The 14,282-nt window shown below is 50.3% G+C and overlaps 1 protein-coding gene across 1 annotated transcript in view; it reads left to right on the plus strand.

Annotated features, from left to right (window-relative positions):
* The window catches only part of ARNTL (aryl hydrocarbon receptor nuclear translocator like), a 73,003-nt gene that overhangs the window by 6,691 nt on the left and 52,030 nt on the right, over positions 1–14,282 (plus strand). The window contains exon 2 of the mRNA XM_034644795.1: positions 4,058–4,130. The gene's annotated coding sequence lies outside the window, so the exon portion shown is untranslated. The remainder of the gene's footprint in view (positions 1–4,057; positions 4,131–14,282) is intronic.

Consider the following 14,282-nt stretch of genomic DNA (forward strand, 5'->3'; position numbering starts at 1 on the left):
CACACACACACACACACACACACACACACAATGTAAAAAGAAAGAAAGAAAATGCAGGGAACTCACCATAGTGTCATTCATTCCTGAGGTCCTGAGATCACTAACTGGTCTGCCTTCTTCACTCTGGCTTTCAGACATTTCCTGTACTGTCCAGGAGTTTTCTTTGCCCTCCATGTTCCTGGAAGTGGCAGTGGTTGGGAGCAGCCAGAGAGTATAGGTTCGGGCCAGTTTGTGGGGCGGCTTAAGGTCCCAGGGGCTTGATTGTGTCAGTGGTTGACTCTGAGAGCTATAGAGCAGTGTGGAGGAATGGGTGGGTGGGGGAGGGGCAGAGAGACCAGGAGGCTGTTGCTGGGATCTAGGTAGTAGATAATGGGGTCCGTGCTGTCACAGCAGACATGGCTCAGAAAGGAAGGAGAGGAAAGTCCACATGGCAACAAGGATGTGCGAGGCGATAGGTTAAGGATGAGGTTTCTGGCTTGGGGAACCAGCTAAGATGGGACAATCATGAGGCGCCCAAGTGCAGTAGAGCGGGCATACGCCAGACATTTGAGAGCACATCTGGGAAACCAGACTCACGGTGCTGCCCTTCAGCGAAGGCTCCATAGAGCTACAAGTCTGGCTGCTATGTAAGAATGCAAGGAGCCTGCGCTCTGGGCAGAGGAAACACTGTGGGAAAGGACGCTGGTACGGGTAATGGTATGGTGGGCCTGTTGAGACCCCCCGCTGGCTGACACATAAGTGGGCAGTTACTGGTTCCATAACTGGGCAGGATGCTCTAGGAGTTCACAAAAGAAAGAGGTTCCAGAAAGGGAGTTGGTGCCACCAGGGGTCCCTCTGGCCACTTGTCTTCTGTTCTTTGTATGTTGGCATCCGTCTTTCCTCCCGCAGACAGACCACCCTCCTTGTGGGGGCACCACTGCTGACAGCCCCTGTTTAGCGACTGTGGGGAAGTGGCTCCATCTGTAGCTCAAATCTAGACCAAGTCTCTGATTGGCTTAGGTCGGGGGTGTGCTTATCCTTTGGAGCCAATCGCTGTTGCCAGGGAGTGGCGTACTCCAGTGTGGGCTGGATTACTTGCCCACCCTTATTGGGGCATTCATGGTCTTTTTAGGAAGGTGGAAGAAAAGTGTCTATGGAAGATAAAAAAAGAATATTTACCATGGCTTACTGTAATGTGTTTTGAAGAATTTATAGTACATCAATGTAGGAGCTCTTTGGAGAATTTTAAGCGGGGGACTTGATCAAATTCAGGTTTTATTAAAATCATTTCAGACACTGTGTCTAGGGCTGCATTCGGGAATAAGTGACTAGAGGTGGGGAGACTGGTTAGGAGGTTGTTGCTAGAGCTCCAAGGAGAGCTGACGAGACCCGAACTAATTAAAGTCCTTAGTTGTTTCATTTGGACCTCACCTCCAGCCACAGCACCGGTGAAGAGGAGGAGTGGGATAAAGTCTAGAGACAATCAGGCAACCGGGGCTTGATGACCAGCTGGAGGGTGCAGGAGGAAGAGGGGCTTAAGGAGGGTCACCCCCTCCCCAACACCGCCACCAAGGGGGTAATGACTATTCTCCGGAAGGCTGGATTTATCTTTGGAAACTAGTTATTAAGTGGTGGCAGACTTGACATATCTTATTTGCTCCTTGAGAAATGTGAATGTTGTTGGTGTTTTGTGGTGCCTTAACTGGAAAAGAAAACTGATTGATTGTACTTTTCTCCCTTTAAAAATTTCCTTTCTTTATGAACTCAGATAGTAGGAGCTGCAGCTGGGACTGCCAGTTGAGAGATAGATGGGAGGAGGACCCTGGCCTGAAGACTCTTGGTCCCCCCAAGCCTGTCCCTGGGCCTGCAGGTCTACTTAGAAACGTTCATCCCTTTGGCATTGTCCTGCTACCAAGGCTTTTCAGGATTTTAAGCAAAGAAACGACCCGATCTGACTGATGTGACCAGTTCCCTCCTGAACTGGGAATTGACTGTGGATGGAGGGAGGAGTGACACCAAGAGCTAAAGCAGGGAAGCAGGCACACCTGTTGAGAGGCTCTCACCATCATCTGCCTTGGTAATGGTGGAAGGAGTGGGAAATGGTCATATTCTGAATATATTTTGAAATACAAACCAATGTTGGTGAGTACTGAACTATGACATAAGAGAAAGGAGACGAGAATGGCTCTAAACCTTTTGGCCAGGGCAACTGGAAGAATGTTGTCTTAAATTGAGATGGGGAAGGCTTGGAGGAGCAGGCCTGCAGGAAGTCCAGGGTTCTTCATTGGACATGTTAAGTTTGACATGTTGAACGTGACTTACACAGAGCTCCTGTCTATGTGATATCTTACTGGAGGTAGGCAGTCGGATATATCCTACTAGCCAGGAGTTGAGAGGAGAGGTCTAGGCTTGGAGAGGAATCTGGGGATCCTTAGCATACAAATGATATCTGAATCTCAGACACTAGGTGAGACCAACTTGAGTGGGGGGGTAACTGAAGGTATTACAGAGAAGATATGAGAACAAGGCCTGAGCCCTAGGGCACTCCAACATTAAGAGGTGGGGAGATAAGGAAGTCCCAGCAAGGGAAAGAGTAGCTAGTGAGGTGGGTGGAAAACCAAGGGTACTATCCTGGAAGCCAAGTGCAAAGGGTCATCCAACAAGAGGGAATGGTTTAAGGTCTGAGACTTGCTCACTGGATCCAGCAACATGGAGGACAGGCCCAATGCCTGCTTTTAGACCCCAGCTTAACCTTTCAGATAAGTCACAGTTTCCCCACTGAAGAAGAATACAGTGGTGCAAAACAGATCATATAAGATTGACTGAAATAAATCCAAGAAAGAAGAAGACAGTGCCCTGGGAGTCTAGTAGAAAAGGACAGTATTTCCAGCTTTGGTGGGGAGGGTTGGGGTCAGATTCATTCATTCATGTCTTCATTCATCATTTATTCATTCCACAAAAAATTTTATTGGGTTTCAGAGACTTATGGTGGGGAAGGGAGAAAGTGGAGTTAATTGTTTAATGGGTATAGAGTTTCAGTTTTGTGGGAAAAGAGTTCTGGAGATGGGTGGTGGTGATGGTTGTACAACAGCATGAATGTACTTAATACCACTGAGCTGTACACCCAAAAATGGTTACGAATATAAATTTGTCATGTGTACTTTACCACACACACACACACACACACACACACACACATCAGAGAAGAAAAAAACATATTGACCCCATCACGACCTTGGTCTGGGATATAATGTTGGGAATGGATGGCATTTCAATAGGAGATGATATGGAGAGAAGGGGAGAAACACATCCAGCCGGAGGGAGTGCAGAGAGGGACAGGACCCTCTGTCAGCTGAGTTTGTCTGGACTGTGGGGTCAGGAGCGGAGGCCGTGTGAGTGGAGGCTGTGGACTCAGGCCGGGCCGGTCGGTACAGGCCTGGCAGGCTGCTTGCGGAGCTGGGCTTGCCTTCTTAGATTCTGGGAGCCTCTGAAGGCTCTCTGCCCAGGGGAGTGCCATTCCAAAGGTGTGCATTTAGAAGATTAATGTCATTAATCCTTCCTGTTAAACCATTGCTTATTAAAAGCAGTGGGATTGAGGCATGCATTTCTCTAGGGAAAATTGTGGCCTAGCAGAATTTTCAACACCCAGGTACATGTTCATGTATTGAGTGAGTTATTTTTCCACCCGCTTTACAGATACTTCTTGAGGACTACCTAAATGCCCGTGGTGTTCTAGGCAGTGGGGTGAGAGAAGGCGTAAATTTAATAGGTCTCTTCTCTTGAAAAGCTGGTACTCTAGAGACCCCCATTCCTAAATAAGAAATTATGCTCCCATATGTCATGTGTTACCATAAATGTCTCACCAGAGTTCCATGGGAACTGAGAGGAGGAGGTGCCTGGCTTGCTGGGGGAAAGCCTGTCCAGTGGATTGGAAAGACGAACGGGGTTTTCTAGTCAAAGTAACAGAAATGGGCATCCTGAGAGGGTGGTAAATCAAAACTTATTGGGGGTTGGAAATTTAAAGACAATGTGTCAATATTCTCTCTTAAGGCTAAACTCTTCTCTCGTTGGCTTTTAGGTGGTGCTGGCTAGAGTGCACACTTTCAGACCCAAACTTCAGTTTTCAAATGTGGAATCCTAGGCCTTCACCGGTAAGTTTGTCTGATGCCTTCTTACCGAATTATGCTATTGAGGATTGGTATTTGGAATCAAGGGCAAGGCAGTTATCATTGAGGCGGCTCTGTGGAGGTTACCAAGCCCAGACTCGAGAGAAGCCTGTAGTACAGGCAGAAAGGAGACCCACAGAAGAAGCGAAAGTTCACTGTTTCTGTGATAGATGCAGAGAGGGGGGCCAGAGGAGGGGCGTCCAGGGAGAAGGGGATGGATACAGCTGGCCTCATGGAGGGGTGGGACTTTAGCTGTGTTTTGAAGGAAAAATCCAGAAAGGAGTGAAATAAGCTTTTTGGGTTTGAGAAGTTGGGTGTAAGATATAAAGAAAGTGGGCTCACAGCAGCACACTCATCACAGGAGACCCTCATCCAGAGGGGTCATGGGCAAGAATTTGGGCAGGATACGATCACTCCAGACCAAGGTCAGCAAACATCTTCTGCAAAGGGTCAGATGGGAGATATTTTTGGCTTCGCAGGCCATGGGGTCTCTGTCACAGAGACTCAGCCCTGCTGGTGGAGCATGACAGCAGCCACAGCTAATCCCCGAATGAATGGGTGTGGCTGGGTCCCAGGAGAGCTCTGCTTACGAGAATAGATGGCAGGTAGGATTTGCCTGTGGGCTCCAGTTCACAGTCTCCTTCTCTAGACCCTGAATGCCAGGCTGAGGCACTTGGACTTTGTCCTGGAGGCACTGGGCAGCCATTGAGGTTATTTGGGGTAAAGAAGCGAAATGGCAGAAGTGACATGCTAAGACCTTTCATCTGATAGCTGGATCAGAGGCGTGCGGCCTGTTCCAAGGGACAGCAGTAATCCACATGTGACATCGTGTGGTTAACAGTGGTTCAAATGGGAGCAAAGGACCCATAGAAGACAGATTGGAAAGGGAGAACTGGAGGAGTTACAGTCTTCTTAGGCTCTAAAGACAGGAGCCGAAGAGAATGAAACGTGGTAGTTCACAGTGGTACCACTGACAAATGTAGAGCCTGGGGACGGACAGGGCTGCCTGATGCATCTGGTTTCAAATACATTGAACTTGCGACGACAGGGCTTCATCCACAGGAAATGTCCAGTAGACAACTGGAGATGCGGGGCTGAAGCTGGACCGAGGTTTGGTCCAGAGCTGTAGGAGGGAAGCCATGGGATTAAATGAGTTCTCCCCGTGGTGAGCAGAGAGCCGAGCCTGGGGGAGTGTGCGGAGCTCCGGATGAGTGGTGGAAGAGAACCGGAGGCTGAGGAGGAGAGAGGCCCATGAAGGGAGGAGGAGGGGGCAGCAGAGACTCTGGAGAAGGACCTGAAGAAAGGCTGCTGAGTTCGTGACAAGTCGGTTACAGATGGCCTTGAGGAACACGGTGCCACAGAGGAGAGTGGGGGCCGAGGGCTCCAGGCTGCCCTTGTAAATGCAGGGCTGCACGTAAATGCAGGGCAAAGAATCAGAGAGATTAGCGAAAGAGACCACTCAGAGGGAGTCTGGTGAAAGAAAGGAGACACACGTACGATTTGGACACTTGCGTGTCACAGCTGGCTTTTCTTTAGCTCTGGGCAGGCACAGCATGCCGCGACCAGTTCTCATTTCCTTCTCTGGAGCCAAGCTTTGTGTGGGGGGTTGTGTGTACATTGGGCTTTGTGACTGTGTTCTTCTGCTCCCTTTGAGGTGTGGCGCTTGTGGCTCTGCCACAACTTGCACCATGGAATCCAGCCCATGTCTGGACTGTTGCCATGAGACAAGATGTGATCTGTTGGGGAGATTGTGGCATTTGCCTCAATTGAGGGAGAAAAGAGGGTAGACCAAGGAACCGAAACGAGACTTCTTACTGCCGAGTCTGCCCACGTGGGGGACTTAGAGATAATTCCTAAAGCCATCCAACCCCAGATGTCAACTTGTGCTCTGGGTGTTTCGAGCTGGGTTGGTGTGAATATAGCAGTTGGAGATCTGGTCATAACAGCAACAAGTGTGACTGGCTTAGAGCCACCATTTATTGAACTCCCACCACATACCGGGCTCGGTGCCGGGGGCTCTGTACTCGTCATTTTATGTCATCTCTGCAACAGCCCCCAACAAGGGGAATGAGGATTGACACTTCAGCAGTGAGGAGATCAGATCATAAAGAGGTTGAGTACCTACCCAAAGTCACAAGAGATTTGAACTCACATCTGACCCCTGGTTTACGCTGCTCCCTGTTTTCTCTCACCTGAGTCTGGGATTTCTCCTCCTACTTACGTAGAAGGACTAGAGACAGATCGAGCCGTACAGGTTCACTATTCAGAGCCTAGAGTGGGTGTTTCCCCGTCTTAGGGGTCTGTGGAGAGGGTGGAGGAAGCGTGGGATCTCTGAAAGAAACCAAGACCTAACCTCAGATACTTTAACTGTTTACCCAGGTAAAATTTTCCTTTAGTTGGAGAAGGCGACAGTCTTGGGTTTGGAAAGGAAATAGCACTGGAAGGCATGACAGTCAGAACCCAGGCCTCGCTCAATGGCAATTGTCATCTACTTTTTATTTAAATATTTGGTATTTTTCTCTGCTCACCTCTGACTTTCAGCTCTGAGAGCAGGGTCCTGTTTGTCTTGTTTACCCCAACTCCCCCAGCATCTAGCATGGTTTTGTCATGTAGGATGAACTCAGTAAATATTTGTTGTTTCTAAAGAGTGAGGAGGCTTGGGACATGGTGTCTAACCTCTGTGTGCCTGGCACTGCTCTTGGCACTGTGGTTCTGGAGGTGACAAAGGACAAGTTCTCTGTCCTTGGGAGGCTACTCATGAGAATGTTTCTAGTAGGGGAGACAGAATAAACGTGTGAGATGTGTAATGGCATGATAACGCTCTGAAGTAAAATAAAGTGAGAGAAGGGGGTGGAGGATGATGGGGCCACTAGTTTAGTCAGGGTCATCGAGAAGGCCCCGAGACCAAGAAATGAAGCAAGACAGAGTGGCTTTTGGGGGCAAAGTCATAATGATTCTCTTTGAGGGTTCTACAGACGTCAGCTGAACTGTCAACACTTCTTAATTCTTTTGCTGGACCACAGTGGCTAACAGCTAACCAACTGCTCCCAGCAGTGGAGACCCCCTCTTGGGGCCCCATGTCTGCGGCCCACTCAGTGCTCCCTTCCCCTCCTTGGTAGGTGCCCAGTCTGTTCACCTGGCCTGCCTCTCCTGGTTCTCCTCCAGCCTCAGAGACCTTGCCTCCGCAAGCCTGCTTTGCCACTTCTCTTTCCTTTGTCCTTACTCTTCATAAGGCTCTACTTGGTCCCTTTCTCATTGCCACAGGGATGGTCCCTGGGTGAGGCCCTGTGCTGCTCACCTCCACCCTGCAGTCCCCCGGGACTGCAGAGCCAGCCCAGAACCTCCTCCCAGGCCGCACCACTGACTGCTGCCCGCAGGTACCTGGAGCTCACTCCGGCCCTTGCTGCCGGTGCGGCCGTCTCCCTGTGCTGCCGGCCTGGCCTTCGGCAGCAGCCCCAATGTGTGTCTCCTGCACGGGCCATCCCTAGCTTTGTCCTTTCCTCAACGGTCATGCTCTGTTGGTTACTGCGGCCTGATGAAGAGGGCACCTTCTGATTTGTCCACTCCCTTCTTCTCCTTCCCTGCTCCTTCACTCAGGACTCATCATTTGGATTTCTTTCAGCAGCCTCCTAACTGGTCTTCCTGTGTCCATGTTTGTTCTCCCTCGTTCCACCCCCACACTCCTTATCAGCCTGATGTTTCTAACTCATTCATCTGCTCACGGCTTTCTCCGAGGGCTCCTCATTGCTCGTGGAATAACACAGGGGCCCCTTCGGTGGGCCTGTGGTCTTTCCTGATCGGGCCTTTGGCCACGTTCCTCATTTCACTCCTTCCCTACCTCAGATTTCTAACCTCAGCCCAGCCTCTCGCCAGCCATCCCCACTGGGCCCTCCTGGGAATGCCCTCCCCCTGCTCCCCATTTCAGCAGCTCCGACAGGCTTCTACTCTTTCAGACACCTTCCTTCCCACCCTGCCCCTCTCTGTGACCTGGACATGACCTTCCTTCTGGCTCCCAGAACACTCTGCCCTTTTCTCTCCCAAAGCACTTACCAGCATTAACTGTTGATTTCCTACTCGTCATGCTCAGTAAACTGCGCTCCTTAAGGACGGGGACAACAGATGCGTGCACACACACACACACACACACACACGTATGCACATGTGCATACACACTATCTCTGGGTTCTCGGTGCCACAGCACAGTACATCTGGCTCAGGAAGTGTTTGTTGAAGGAGCAGGGATAGCAAAGTCTGTTTGTGCAGCCAAACAACAGATTTATAATGGGATCGAATGTATTTGGAATTCGAGGTTCATGGGCCATTGCATTGGGCAGGGCCACCCCTCCCCCTCAGCTTTGAGTGCAGGAGGCATTGCTCTGGGTTTGGGGTCGGGGCTCCCTGCTGTGTCTCCCCGCATCCTGAGGCCTGAGGGATATAACTTCTCTATGATCTTTGCCCCGGACTTTTAAAAAAACTCCTGTTGTTGATGGAATAGTAATAGCAACTCAGAATGGAAAAGAATCCGCCAAGGAATGCTCAGGAATGAGGTCTACCCAGCTTCAGCTGGGTGAGTCCCACACTTCCTAAATTAGCCAAAATAATGATTCTTGCTAACCACTGACAGCTTTCCTCCCCATTGTCTAGCTGAGAACGCTTTTCTGGCTAGGGGATGAGGGACAGCTAGTGGTCCTTTGTGGAGATATCCCAGGGCTTCTTTATCTGCATTTGGAACCTTGTCAAGTCCTGGGTGAGCACTGAGGAGCTGCAAACAGCAAGGGGCTCTGACCTGAGATGCCAGGGCAGGGTCTCTATCCCCCATGGGAGCTGGCACCATACACCTGGCCAGTCGCCAGCATATGTGCTCCTGTTCCCTTGTGGGGCTGTCAGCTTGAGGCTCATTACACATTCTCCATTTCCTAGTTCCGCTGCAGAACTGGGAAATTGTACCGAGAACGTGGCTTTTCGTGGGGGCTCACAGTAATCTGGGAAGGTTTCCTAGAGGAAGGAGCCATTCTTACCACAGAGGCGTCCTGCTGACCAGGGTGCTTCAGCAGGCACTTGGAGCTGCTGTCCTCTCCCGGAAAGACTTAGGATGCTGCTTTCCCTTTCAGGAACTTTCCAGAAGCTGTATGGGTTCCAGAAGCTGCATGGGTGCATTTTCCTTCTGGTTTGCCTTGTCCGTGCCCATTCTCCCTGATTTGCCTCCTCCTAGGAAGCCTCCCCTGACCTCCCTGCTAAGAGACCTGGGTCCTGTTGTCACCATCACCGTTACCGTTATATACTGCCTGTTGATTGCTGGCTGTGGGCCAAGTGCTGGCAGAGTGCTTGGTGGGCAAGCACTTGGTACCAGGGCCTTGGTAGGTGTTGGCTGCGTTCAGGGTCAGTTATCATCCCACAGACCCCCTTAGAAGGCACTGAGGCCCAGATAACGTAGGACAGGCGAGCGCGGGTTTGCTACAGGTGCCTGGCTGGGCTGTGCTCTGAGCCGTTCTTCCTGTGCCACAGTTCCTCGGCCACGCATGTGCGCAGCCCGCCCTCCCGCTTGTTTGCAGCGCTCGCCACAGAGGCCGGTCTCCGTTTATTTGTGTGGTTGTAGGTGAGCAAACGTTTGCTCCCCTGCCCCCCAACCCCGGGCAGCCCAGCGAGCCCAGGACTGCAGCGGCCTGCCCTCTAGGTGGGTGCTTCACACACACTTGACCCGCAGCCTGCCTGACCTCCCGCTCTTTCTCTGTGCCGCCCGCGCCACAGGCATCTTGCCCGGGGACCGAAGGGGGGATCCCCGGGGGGCCCCCGCACGCGTGAGCCTGTATCCTCACCTGTTTCCACGTCAGAGCCGCTCTGCTGGGGAAGCGTCTGTGCCTCGGCAGAGTCCCTTCCTCTCAGACCCTCAGACCCACTCCCTTTGTCCTTTTCTCCAACTTGCAAGCCCCTCGTCCTCCTGAGGAAGTGGACCCTGTTGTCCCCCTAGGTTGGAGCCAGCACCTTCCTCTGCTCCTCTGGGCCCGCACACACTGTGGGGCTGGCTCTGACCACCGAGGGCCATCACGACCTGTGTGCCCGCCCTCCTCGTCCTTCTGGAGCCGCTGGGGCCAGCCGTGGTGTGGTGTCTGCGGCCGGGCAGCACCTTGTAGGGTCGGGGGGGGCGATCTGCAGAAGCCGGTGAGGGGGACAGAACACACTACCGTACGAGCAGCTGCTGGTGCGGCTTGTGTGTGCGTGTGCCTGTGTCGGTGAGTGTGTGTGGGTGAAGGGGTGTGCGTGCTTCTCGCTCCGTGTTTGTCTTTGCATAATTTATCCTGGGGCACATTAAAGACTGTGTCTCCCTCTCTCTCAGGTCTGATGTGGGGCCTTGAGGAAGAGATATTTCATAGCCACGGGCTAAATAAATATTTTCTCCTCTCCCAAGCTGCAGGCACCTCCCCTCCCCCCCACCCCCTCTTCGGTACCTCAGTGACCATTTCACAGGGTTGTTGTGACTGTCAGCACCCACTTCCCAGACCCCCTTCAGATAGCAGTGCCGCGAAAGCCCCGTCTGGACCCCAGCAGGCTGGGCTACCCTGCTTAGGCTGGAGGCAGGGAAGCTGGTCCCCCGGAGGGCACTCACCGGGCCTCCAGGGCCCTCTGGGGCCAGGCTGGCTGAGCTCTGAGTGACTCACGCTGGTTTTGAGTGGGAAAAATAAAAATAAAAAGAGTGGCTTCTGACCAAATGGGGAAAGTGGGCATGGGGGAGGAGCGGCAGGAGGACGTTGGCCACGCCTTGGGTACGTTTGCCAGCAGCAAACCGAGATTGGCTTAAGCACAGACTCCACCTTTAAAGGGGACCCACATGCTGGTCTCAGGCCCTGGCGCTGGAATGTCACCTCCGTGCCTGCAAGTGATGTGATTCGGACGACCCACCCAAGTTCTGTAGGCCTCAGTTTCCTCACCTGTAAAACTGGATGGTGATAATGGTAATCATCTTGATGAGGTTCTTGTGAGGGTGAAATGAAAATTGCTGAACATGTCGAAAATGCTAAGGATCTGTTATTGGTGTTCTTTAAAAGTCGTATCGTTAATAACAACTGTAGGACAACTTCAGACAAGATACAAAGTCTAAAACGCAGCTAAAGGCCCTGAGGAGTGAGATAAGGTATAGGAAAGGCACCTTGTGAATTGCAAATTACACGCAGGTATTGTTATTAGCAGAAATATAACTTACTGTCTGGCCTTTGAAAAAATGACTGAGCACAATTTGATGATGTTAAGTCTAAATTCTTGGTTGTTTTTGGTTTTCGTTTTGGAGGAAGATTTGTTAGGCCTTTCCTGGAATCTTGCCCAGAGGCTGTGTGACCCACACTTGTGCTTCCGGGTGCCAAACGCCTGAGTAGCACCTGGCACCAGGAGCGTTTCCGTGCTCACTGTTGTTATTTGAAGTGTCTTAGGATAAACAGCTAATGCATAGTAGTAGAGGAAGTTCTTGTAGATTCATTGACGGCAAACTGTGGACGTTTGCTCCGGACCTGGGAAATTCTCACTCTTAAGTGTTTTATGCATAAGGTAGTCGAATAAATTTAAACAATTTTTTCACAATTTGGTGTGGACAACTACCCTTGTTTTCTCAAGTACGTTAGAAATATATTCCTAGGATCAACTGCTTGACTCTCATTCTGTATTATTTCCCTGCCTCCTCCCATCCTTCTGAAAATAAAATGGAACAAAAATTACCCCTTAACAAAAATGTAGATACTTCCGGGCAGAGGTTGGAAACTCGACTCATGGGCCGTATCTGGCCTGCAAGTGTATTTGGTTCAGTGCTCACACTATTTTAAAACCTTACAATTAGAGGCTAGCACTTGAAAGTTGGTAGATGTTGTCTAGAAATCTGGGTTTCTAGCTCTGCATGAAAACCTGCAGGTCATGGCAGTGCTCGGAGTGGTGGTCCCTCCTCCAGGGACTTGTCTCTCCAGTTGGCCCCGCCCTGCATCCTTACGGGGCCTGCAGGTCGTTGAGCCGGCGCTCTCTGCTAAACAAACCAACCCTCTTAGACACTGCATCAATTTAGAGTTATTTTCATGAGCAACTTTGCCCATAGGTAGGAAGGTTATTTCACCCCGTAAGTTGACATTTTTATGAGAACCCAAGTTTCGTTGAGGCCCTTTCGGATTTAGGAGAGTCACCTTCTCTCCTCCCTGTGGGATTTCCTCGTTAGCAGTTTTTAAGAACTCTTCAGCAAGACTTAATAGGTCAGCATAAAATATTGGATAATGCAGGATATTAATTTTGATTGCCCCTGTTTAAGAGAGGTTGAAAACAAGTGAACTTTAGTTCCATAATTTATGATGTTGTAAATTTGAACAAGACACTTAATCCTTTTTATTAGCCATCTTGTTGAAATAGTTGTAATTTGGCAGAATTCTTATTGAAATAGGGGAGGGGTTTGAGATTCTCAGTCCTAGAGGCCGTCCTCACCTGTGGTCTTTTCTTGCACAAGCGCAGGAGTGCGCGTGGGACTGGTGGCCACAGGCGGAGACGGGAGAAGAGGCGCTGCATCCCGTGGTGGTTACTTTAGGGGACTCCTTGCAAACACTGACATTTTAAAAATTATTATTATTCTATGACCTTTTAGATTTAGTTTTTGTTTCTGTCATCATGAAAGATGTAACCAGTTCAGACAACACTGAAGTGCATTCATGTAAAGGAAGAAGGTCTTCACGACTTCCTCACCCCCAACCTTCTCCAAAAATAGGTACTTTTGAGACTTTGCTGGGTATAGTCATGGAGTTTTTCATTTGCTTGGTGTTCCCCCTCCCTCCTTTGCCCTTATCCCCAGTAGACGCATTTTTACTTTTGTTTTGTAAAAATGGACTTTTTCTATTCGTACTTTTCTGTGACTGTTCTTTCAGTGGCCAACTGCTGATTATTATGGTCAGCTTTTGAAGTCGGTATGTACAGGTAAATATACCGTACTCGTTCTGACAGCTGTACTCCACAGTATGGATACATTTCAAGTTGATGTCATCATTCCTGTACTGGCAGGCACCCAGGTTCCGATCTTTGGCTATTGCGTCCACTGCTGCTGCAGCCGTGGTCTCGCCCTCTTGTGAACTTCTGCGCGAGATTGTCTGTGGTATAGATCCCAAGAAGGGGGACTTCTGGCTTAAATAGTTTGCATTTAAAGTTTGAACTAATATTGCTCTCATTGCCCTTCCATTCACGCCCCTCCCAGGAGTATCCAGTTATGGCTTTAATAATCTAGTTTTTTTTGCTTGAACGCATATAAGAAAAGTAAACTTTAAAAAGTCACATATACGCCATCAAAATGACACATTTGTCTTCGTCTATAGGTTTAATGAAATGAGTTTCATATTTTGATTTTGGTGCCGGTTATCCTACATGCTGACAAAAATGTTCCTCAGCCGTTGTAGCCAAGTTAATTATTAAATACTTACTTAACGAGGGACCTGGGGGGGCTCAGTCGGTTAAGCGTCTGCCCTCTGCTCAGGTTGTGATCTCAGGGTCCTGGGATGGAGCCCCACATCAGGCTCCCTGCTCAGCGGGGGAGTCTGCTTCTCCCTCTCCCTCTGCCCCTCCCCCTACTCATTCTCTCTCCCTCTCTTTTTCTCTCAAATAAATAAATAATCTTCAAAAAAATAATAAATATATATTTAAGGATTGCAGTTGTGCCAGGTAGCCTTTGGAAGAGTAACAGCCAGATCATAGCTTCCTTTTCCAGGGCTCTCCCAGGGCAGCTTGGGCTCTCCCTAGAGCCCGCAGGACAGAGGCTGGGTCGGCATTTACACGGGCTGCAGCAGGGAGTGCCAGGCTTCAGCCCAGGACACTTGAGGAGGGGAAGGCAGCAGGTGAGGTGGTGAGGTACCTGAGGCTCCCAGCACCCCTTCTTTACATCTCAACACCCTTTTACATGGACAGATTCTTCCCGCATGTATTATCTCATAGCATCCCTCCCTGCGACCTCTCTAGGAAACAGATGCTCCCCTCTTCCCCGTCTTTATATCTGGGGACACTCGGGCCCAAAGATCTGCCGTATGGAGTGTCGCACAGCTGGTCAGGAGCAGTGCCGTAGGCACAGGTCTTCCGACTCCAAATGTGGTGGAGCGAGACCCCAGCGAGGCTGAGACGTGTGTAACTTTTTGCCTG

This window comes from Ailuropoda melanoleuca, chromosome 16 (genome assembly GCF_002007445.2).
Source record: "Ailuropoda melanoleuca isolate Jingjing chromosome 16, ASM200744v2, whole genome shotgun sequence".
In the NCBI taxonomy this organism is placed as follows: domain Eukaryota; kingdom Metazoa; phylum Chordata; class Mammalia; order Carnivora; family Ursidae; genus Ailuropoda; species Ailuropoda melanoleuca.